A 10,089-nucleotide genomic window follows, 5' to 3' on the forward strand; every position below is an offset into this window, starting at 1 on the left:
GTTCATGTGGGCACTCTTCATTAGGGGCTCTGACTGCCAGAAACTTCTCTCTGGCTTTCCACATTTTTTAAAATCCAGGTAGAATTCACCATAATTCCATAACTCTTCCATTTTACACATTTGCAAAAAAAAAAAAAAAACACCAAGAATCACAAAATTGTTAATAAGTCTGCCACCAGCACAAGCAGTATCTGAACTTGCTTGAACCACCACTGTAGCCAGACAGTGCATTGCCAGAAAACAAGGGGGTCCTGGGCAGTGAAAATGTGAAGGATCCCCTTTCTGTGAAACCCTTCTGACTGAGAATGGCTCTGGGCCTATGGTAGGAGAGGCAGCCTTACGGATTTCTGCAATGACTTCTGGCCTCTTACCCTGTCTTGACAATTAGCAACCCAGTTATTCTCTTGAGAAAGCTGTAGCTTGCCACAGCGTTACAAACTTTTTACTTCTTTTTTCTCACTCCTTCCCCAGTTAGGCTGGGAAATATCCAAATCTTTGCATTCTATTTTCCTTTGTTCTCAAATTAAAATAAAGACCACACACACACACACACACACACACACACACACACACACAAAACATAGCCCTATCTATTTTTCTGCTGTTTCTTCATTATTCTTAAATTTGACCTTCCATGAAGCTCTAGGACACAGACATAGTTAGATTAAATTCTTTATAATTGTGTAGCAAGGATGGCCTTTGTTCCAATTTTGTCACCAAATTTCTGGCAATTTTCCTCCTTAATGGAACAATGCCTACGTGAGTCCTGAAGCCACATGAAGTGTCACATGGAAAAGGACTGTCAATGCATGGGTATGTCCTCTTATCTCTCTCCCTCTTCTTTAAAGCCACCAGTATGTACTCATGGTAACTTACCACTTTTCAAAGGCCTCATCTCTGAAAACCATAGTTAGATTAATTTTCTACCCTTTTAATACCTCACAATGACAAAATGAATTTCAACCCAAGTTTCAGAGGGGCAAAGCTATATTCACTCAATATCATACGATTTCCACACATCTATGGTAAGGAACTGATAGGAGAAAGTATGACACTCCCATTCTTGGGTTCCACTCCATCCTCCCATCCACTCTTGCCCAGGTCTTGTGGTCTTCTTTGAGCATTCCCCAATATGAATTCAAATTGTCTTGATTGTGTCTGCATTCCTATTCTAGAACTTCACATAAAACATTCCTAACTACCTTTCTTAACTTTTCAACCTTATTCTATGTTATTCCAAATCTTTATTCTCCCTTTCTCTTTTGTGTCCCATTTCATTATTCTGAAGGACTTCAAATAAAAATGAGAAAAATGTCTACTTCCGGAGAAAAATACTTCCTGTAAGGGCAATACACTAGATTCAGTGCTGTAATTATATTTTTTGTAGAGTTGTACAGACTGTGTCTGTCCTCCAAAACTTCACATGTTAAAAACCTCAACATGACAGGTTTTTGAAGTGGGAACTTTGGGAGGTGATTATGTCATGTGGATAAAGTCCTCAGGAATGAGATCAGTGTCCTTATAAAATAATCCACAAAGAGCTCCCTCTCTCCTTTCACTATGTGATGACAGTGAGAAGATGGGTGTCTTCGTTGCTTTCTTGTCACTGGGACACCATACCTGGCACCCACAATTCTAAGAAGAAAAGGTTTATTTTGGCTCACAGTTTATAGAGATTTCAGTTTGTAGTTAGCTGGCTCCAAGGCAGGGTGGCATGGTAGAGAGGCATCACAGAGGAGAAACAGTCCATGGCAAGGCAGGCAGGAAGTAGAGAGGCATAAAGGGAGAAAGGAAGGAGACATAGTTTTCCAGGCCCCATTCCCAGTCACCCAGCTCCTTCCACCAGGCTTCACCTTCCAAATCACAAGTAGCTATAAACTCATCAGTGGACTACCTCATTGCTGATCCAATCACCCATGATCCAATCACCCATGATCCAATCACCTTCCAAAAGCCCCACCGATGAGTGCATGGTGTTTTAGGGGGATACCTAGATATAAACCATAATAATGGCCATCTATGAATCAGGAAGAAGTGCTTTAGCAGGCATAAAATCTGTTGGTACCTTAATCTAGCACTTTCTATCCACCAAAACAGTGAGAAATAATTTTGTGTTTATAAGCAACACACTTTATGGTAGTTTGTCTAGCAGCCCACATAGATTAAGACAGGTCTCATACTAATACTTGTATATGTGGACAGCAACTTATAATTCATAAAGTATTTTCATCTAAGCCTTTTTGTTATATATTCACAATGCATTTATAATGTAAATAGGAAGATTGAATTCTTAGACTTTAATGTTGAAATGGTTTATGATTTTATCAACTTAATTTGAAAGATTTTTGAAAAGGAACTAATTTTTACCAGTATTTAGAATCTCTAAACTGAGTAGAACTTAATGGTCATTTTAATGTTTAAAAATGGGATAGAAGTAAGTGTATAAACAAATAGGAAAAGAAAAAAATAAATGAAAGGCATTATAAAGTGGTTTATTCAGATTTTCTTGATATTACAAGGAAAATCCAATTTTAGCACCAAAGTATCTGAGTCCTTGTATAGGGTTCCGTTTTTTTCCATTATACTAGCCTGTCACCACTCAGCATGAGACTTACTTTATACCTCTAACAAGTAGGAACTTTTAATACTATCTTAGCTCCATTAATTGGAAAGGACTATCTGCAACATGATACTTAAAAGATATTTTTCCCAACTCTACATTTATTTTAAGGAAAACCTGCAGATATGCATTAAAATGATATATAAGAGCATAGAGGAGTCATGAATAAAAATAATTGGACATTTTCAAAGCAAACAAACCAGAATTTATACATCTAAATGAGTACCATCCTTCCAAGTAGTCCCCTTGGGAGAATCCACACATAGTCCAGTGATGGTCGCATTGCTCAAAATGCATTTGCAACTTTTCTGAGCCAGATATATTCATTCTTGATATAAAAACAAATCCTTTTAGACATAAAAATGTCAAGCATAATTCTAATTTGGCATACTTCTTAGAAGTACACCATGAATTTCCTCTTAATAATAAAACATATGCTGAAAAATTAATAAATATCTTTCATAGGTGGTAATCATTGTAAGAGCTGCCCAATAATTTCAAAATTAGGACTGACTATACAGAAATTAGTTAAATTTTGTCACTCCTCTTTGATTTGTTTCGAATCTAGTAAGCATCACAGCTATGTAATAAGAACACTCTAACATTAGTTTGACAGCCATGTATTTTTAAGATGACCTCACAGAAATAAAACGGTGCTCTTCCAACCTATAGAATACAACTGTGGCCCTTCGCTGAGGTCTGACAGTCCAGGAAGAGGGCAATGTAGTCTCCACCCAGGACAGTTCTCCCTCCCCAAGCCTCTCCCGTCCTGCCCTAGAGTGTCCTCACCTCCTAGGCCTCTTGTATCCTGTAGGAATTGTGGGGCGAGGTGGGAGCAGGCCCTGGGAGGGTGATCATGCTGAGGAGCTGCAGTCACTACCAAGATGATAGAAGTACTGATGACTAACTCCCAGAAACTGCTACACCAGCTGAATACCCTGTTGGAACAGGAGGCTAGATGTCAGTCAAAGGTCTGCGGCTTGAGACTAATTGAATCCGCACATAACAATGGCCTTAGAATGACTGCAAGACTGAGGGACTCTGAAGTAAAAGATCTTCTTAGTCTAACTCAGTTCTTTGGCTTTGATATGGAGACATTTTCTCTAGCTGTGAATTTACTGGACAGATTCTCATCTAAAATGAAGGTACAGCCCAAGCACCTCGGGTGTGTTGGACTGAGCTGCTTTTATTTGCCTGTAAAATCAATAGAAGAGGAAAGAAATGTCCCATTGGCAACTGACTTGATCTGAATAAGTCAGTATTGGTTCATGGTTTCAGACTTGATGCGAATGGAAAAGATTGTATTGGAGAAAGTGTGTTGGAAAGTCAAAGCTACCACTGCCTTTCAATTTCTACAACTCTATTATTCACTCATTCAAGAGAGCTTGTCATTTGAATGGAAAAACAGCCTAAATTTTGAAAGACTACCTCAGCTTAAGGCATGTTACTGCAGGATCATATTTTCTAAAGCAAACCCTTCTGTGTTGGCCTTATCGATCATTGCACTGGAGATCCAAGCACAGAAGTGTGTAGAGTTAACAGAAGGAGGAGAATGTCTTCAGAAACATTCCAAGATAAATGGCAGAGATCTGTCCTTCTGGTAAGAGCTTGTATCCAAGTGTTTAACTGAATATTCATCAAACAAGTGTTCCAAACCAAACGTTCAGAAGTTGAAGTGGATTGTTTCTGGGCAAACTGCTTGGTAACTGAAGCATAATTACTATAGAATAACTCACCTTCCAACAATTCCTGAAACAGTTCCTTAATTGGTAAATTTGGTTGTTATTCTCTGTATAGAGAAAATTGTATAATTTTCTTCTACAGTTGAAGTATTGGAATATTATCTTCAACTAAACCAACTGGACTTGGAATAGCAAAAGGGAAAAATTGGTATAACTAATCTACTCAGCTAACATTTGAGGGCATTTGCTACATATATGTTACAACATCCTAAGTGCCGGGCATTGTAGTGCACGACTGTAATCCTAGCACTTGGGAGGTTGAAGCAGGAGGACTGCCATGAGTTTGAGGCCAGCCTGGGCTACATAGTGAGTTCAAGGTCAGCATGAACTACATAGCAAGATCCTGTCTCAAAAAAATTTTAAAAAAACAAAAACGCCCTAAGGAGTTTCCAATCTGTGATATATATGTTAACCATTTCATTAAATTAACAGGTTGGAAAGCAACATGCTCTTTAATAACCTGAATTTTTAAAGTAGTGCTGAAGTAATGTTTTTTATTGCACATTTTGCTAAATATAGCCCCAAGCTCTAGCTCATTTAAAGTTATAATAGGACCAAAAATTTGATCCACATATGAACTAATTTGAGACTGTTAGCTTATAAGCAGAATGATTATGAACTTAAATGTTACACCTAAAGGAAAAATAATACAAACCACATGATCTCTTTTGGGTTTCTGAAAATTGCCAATATGCCTCAACCTCCTGTTAATGTAACTGAATTACTAGAAAGTAATTATATTCATAAAAAATGAAAATTCAGTCATTGCACATATTTTATATGTTCTTGCCATCTAAATTAATTAACTTAGGGCCAGGGATTTAGCTCAGTGGTTTCACCGCCTGCTGCACAAGCACAAGGACCCGAGTTCGATCCCTGGTCCAAAAAAATTAATTAACTTACAGTAAAGATTTGTCTTTTCCTGCTCAAAACTAAATGTTAACATTTAACACATCTACATGTGATTATGAAACTTAGGTATGAAAAATTTACTTTTAATGGCTAGTAGTATTTAGATGAAATTTTGATAAGTTGGGTTTTTTTGTTCTTTACGTAAATAGTATTATTGCAGCACAAAACAATTTCTGTAAAGCCCTTCTCCACAACTCTGGACTATGGACTCCATAAAGTTATAATGGATTTAAGTTATGAACACTCCAAACATCACAACTAGATTAGTATGATGTTCTCCATCTTCGGAAAGCTGCCTAATTAATATAATGCTGCAGTAAGAATGTTTAGATTTGAATTCATCTGTAACGCTAAAGGCATAAATGTGAAATGCTTAATACAAGCCTAAAAAGATAAACTGTGACTCTTCATTTCTAACATTAATTTAACTTTCTATATTGGATCAATATAGTATATTTAGGTGATATTGAAAATGGAAGCCTACTTAATTAAATGTTAAATTTTAAGTTATGAGGTTACATCAAAACTAACATTTCACAATACACTTTTTTTTTTTTTTTTGGTACTGGGGATCCAACTCAGGACCTTGCACTTGTGAGGCAGGCGCTGTGCCACTGAGCTAAAGCCCCAGCCCATACATGCACTTTTTAAAGGCATAATAAGGGTTATATTCTAGATAATGTAATGGTTTCTTGGTACCCATAATGCAAATCATAGATAGTTCAGAGATGAGAATGTTATTGCTATATGAAAATTATATTTAAATTTTAAAACATTTTTATTCAGCCAAAATACAGACCCAGTAAGTTTAGCATATTCATTGAGCTATCTTTAATGTTTCTTCTAAAAAAACAGGTGATGTTTGCATCGATGATAAAAATTTCTATGCAGAGTCTACTTTCTCAGTCTCTCTAGTTCAATTAAAATATGTTCTATTATATTACATGGTAAGTCAAAATCAATTATCACTCTGAAAATTTGCTTTACCCTACCTTCTGGCTAGATAAACGCCCAGGTTTTACTATGGACTGCTTCTGTGAAATTGCCATTGCTTCCAGTTTTTTTGTTTTGTTTTGTGTTTGGTTTTTTTTGAGGAAGAGAATATACTTTCACAAATTTCCATAATGTGTACTAAGGCAAGTAAGGAGGCACCGCCATAATTACGAGATGACTGAGGTAGTGTTTGGAATCCTCCATGTGAGCCAATTAATGTAAGGAGATGTACAAATATTGTTAGTGTTATAAACAGTTAGTGCAGCCTGAAGCCTGAGTCTAACAACTAGAATGGATGTAATCAATTTTGACATCATGTTACAGATAACTAAGCACTGAAAAATAAACCAAGGAACCACAGTATATTCTACCTTTAACTTTATGTAAACCAAGTTTTGTGGATAACTTCAGTTTTACCATAAGTCTGATATATTTCAGTATTTTGAAAACATTCATATTAATTTTGAGCTGGTAGAGGTAACCTAACCAACTACCTTTATGTTTGGTACTAAGAGATATACGTTTCAATGAAATTATTGAAATGCAATCTTTTGCTGAGTTATTTTGTTTTTTTCTAATTTAATTACTTTAGCAATGTGACAAAGTGATAAAAGGCTATCTCTGTGTATATTTAAATTTTACACTAAAGTAAGATGCATAGAAGCAGAACCAATAAAATCTCTTTAATAATTAAGCTACTTGGCTACTGCATTTAAAAGGAGAAAATAACCAAAGAAATAATGTAGAATTTTGATCTTGATCATACTTTTTGAAATGCTCTTTAATGTCACCTATATTGGAAGATTTCCAAATGCTACATTCTTTGCATATACAGTATTTGATTCAGTATTATTTTGTTTCAGTCATTTCTTCTCTGTTGTGTCAGTCACTTTACTAAGACTTCAAACTTAGACTTAAAAAGATGCTTAAAAAAAGATGGTTAGTGTGAAATTGGGCAAAGCATATGTAATTATAGCACGTTAGAACATATATAAAATGATCTGAAATATATAAAGTGCATTAACTGGTTTCCTGGGACCCTGGGCCAATGGGAAAAGAATAAGTAGGGAAGAAGAAATGGAGCATGGTTATTAATGGTTATGGAGTTTCTTTTTTGAGTGACAAAAATGTTCTAACACTGATTGTGGTGATGGTCACACAACTCTTAATGAGCCACAAACTACTTATTTCTACATTTTTAATGAGTGAATTATGTGAATTGTACCTTGATATTTTAAAATTAATTCCACCCTTAAAATTTGCTTATGACTCATGGAAACAACCAATTGAAGTAAGAGCAGTCAGGGTAGCTGCATATAATGGAAAGCGTGCATTTACAACTAAGCTGAGACCAAGGATTTAGCTCAGTGGTGCTGCCGCCTGCCTGGCAAGCACAAGGTCCCAAGTTTGAAACCCGGTACCAAAACAATATATAATAATAATAATAATAATGATAATAATAAAACTAAGCTGGACACTGTGAAGTTCTTACTGTGAGATCATGGGTTAATCACTTTCCTTCTCTGATCGGTTTCTCAATTTATAGAACGCAAATTGTAAAATTCACTTGGCGCATTTTGCTTGTGAGGATAGCATGAGACATCTCTTTAATCTGCTCCACATGGTCTACAAATAACAGCTACTGCTGTTGTCATTATTATCATTTAAAGGTCCTTTCAGCAAGGATATTCTGAGACAAAACCCCCGCAAATCTCAGTGACTCAAAACAGATGCATTTCTCATACTCCAATGGTTAGCTACAATGAGTGTCTGAGAGATCTAGGTAATGATCATTTGTGCTATTCCCATCACCGGGTACTTTGTTTCCATCTTGCCAGAGTCCTGGGAAATATAGTCTGGAGAAGAGAAATTTATTCTCACCTGCATCACATAAATATCACATCCTTCTGGCTCACATTAACCAGAATGCAGTCACACGGTGTCCACCTAACTCCATAGGAGACTGAGAAATGTGTTCTTCTTGAATGCTCAGAAAGAAGCAACGCTGGGCTTAAAACATTGCCTTTTCCTTGCCACACACAGTTTCATTATACTGGTAATAAAAGAAATACCTTTTCAACACGCCTAATAAGCAGTGGCTTTGTTAAGTAATTTCAACTCACTTTTCTGATTTCCCTTTCTCCACTGGACGGATAGTTGTGCCACCTTGGAGACAGCGAAGAGTTGCAGTTTCACAATTATGCTTCTTTTGTGAATATCTTCTGTACCTGTTGAAATAAGTTTGACTAAACATGCAATGATCTTGCTTTGTAGGGCATCTCTAAGCACACCTTTCCAATCAGCAGCTGCGCCTCAATGATCCGGTGCCCCAGCGTGCACACGGAACAGTGGAACTCGCTGCCACAGCTGCAAAGCTGGCTACAGGGCACATGCTAGGCTCATGTGGGCCTCTCTGGATTCCAATTAAGTCTCCCACTTTCAGAACAAAGTTCAAAAAAAAAAACCTCAGTAGCATTTCAACCTAAAAATAAAAAATAACAGGTCAGTTTGCCATAAGGAGAAGAAATCAATGCCATCAAGCTACTTCATTTTTTTCCTGATCCAGCAACAGCTGATACCAGGGAAGAATAATTCACATAAAATTAATTAGGACCATTTCCATTCAAAGACACAATTTATCAAGAACTCCCACCAAAAAGTGAATTCTGGCAAATTAGCAATCACTATCTAAAAAAAAATCTGTTCAAATGGAATCTGAAGTTTAATTTAAATTTGACTGTGCATGCATAAATTATGGGGAATGACAGCATAAATCTATTCAAATATAATTAGTTTCTGAAAGCACTACCCTAAGTATGCTTTTGTTTTATGAATCACTTAAAACCTTAATTGTTCACCAACTACATACACACATGCATACATTAATCTTACAAGTTTATCTTTTACTCAGCTCAACAAATCTCTCAGGTTTGCCATTTGTTATGCCTCCCAATTAGCAAATGGTATTTGGATTTTGGTGTGATATGATCAGCACATGTTGACAGAGTTATAAGAGGAGGTACTACAAATATTGAGGTATGGCAACTCGGGTCTGTTTTCCCAGTAAGTCTTTCTTTTGATTTTTTTATTCATTAATTTCATTGGTACATTTTAGGCATACAATATAATGACATTCATCACTGGAGATTTGTACCTTGACATGACATATCTTGATTTTAACTTTTTCCCCATTCCCCTGCCCTCCCTTCAACCCCACACCCCTCCCTATTTACAAAGACTTTGTTTCTGTTTTTTCCTTTTCTCATATTTATTCCTTTCCCTTCTTTCCTTTCCCTACCCCTACCCCTCCCCCTTCCTCTTTGGACCTTTGCTTTCTATTTCACAAGTCTTAATTCTGGTTGCTTCTCTCAGTCTCCACAGCCTCTGTCACAGATACAGCCATCTTTTACCTGGGCAATTTCAGCAGCTATATGATTCAGTTCACTCACCCTTCCTGCTATTCCAGTCCAGAGTACGTCATCCTCTTCTTAAAACCTACCAATTTAGCCCCCTTATATTTTATTTAAAAGTATAGAGGCTATTTTCATTTTTTAAAAAGTTATTATATTAAAAGATATATTGCCACTAATCTCTCTCAAAATTCTCTTCCTTTTCCTCCTCCCATGAAAAAGGTGGATGATGACACAACATGATATTTTTTATGAGCCTGTCTTTCCTTTGAATGGCAATCAGCAGAAGCATCAACTGCATTTTTGATCACAGCTCATAAGGAGACAAAATATAATTTCCAGAACTGCTTCAAAAGTGGCAAGAACAATGGGATAAGTGTGTACAGGGGAATATTTTGAGGGGGATTAAAGG

At 36.5% G+C, this 10,089-nt stretch overlaps 1 pseudogene; it reads left to right on the plus strand.

Moving 5' to 3' along the window:
- Window positions 1-3,504: 3,504 nt before the first annotated feature.
- Window positions 3,505-4,386, plus strand: LOC101719102 (cyclin-G1 pseudogene; annotated as a pseudogene).
- The last annotated feature ends 5,703 nt before the right edge of the window (window positions 4,387-10,089 follow it).

The sequence above is a fragment of the Heterocephalus glaber genome, unplaced genomic scaffold, assembly GCF_053883595.1.
Source record: "Heterocephalus glaber isolate CG9 unplaced genomic scaffold, H.glaber_assembly_v1.0 deba00001764, whole genome shotgun sequence".
NCBI lineage: Eukaryota > Metazoa > Chordata > Mammalia > Rodentia > Bathyergidae > Heterocephalus > Heterocephalus glaber.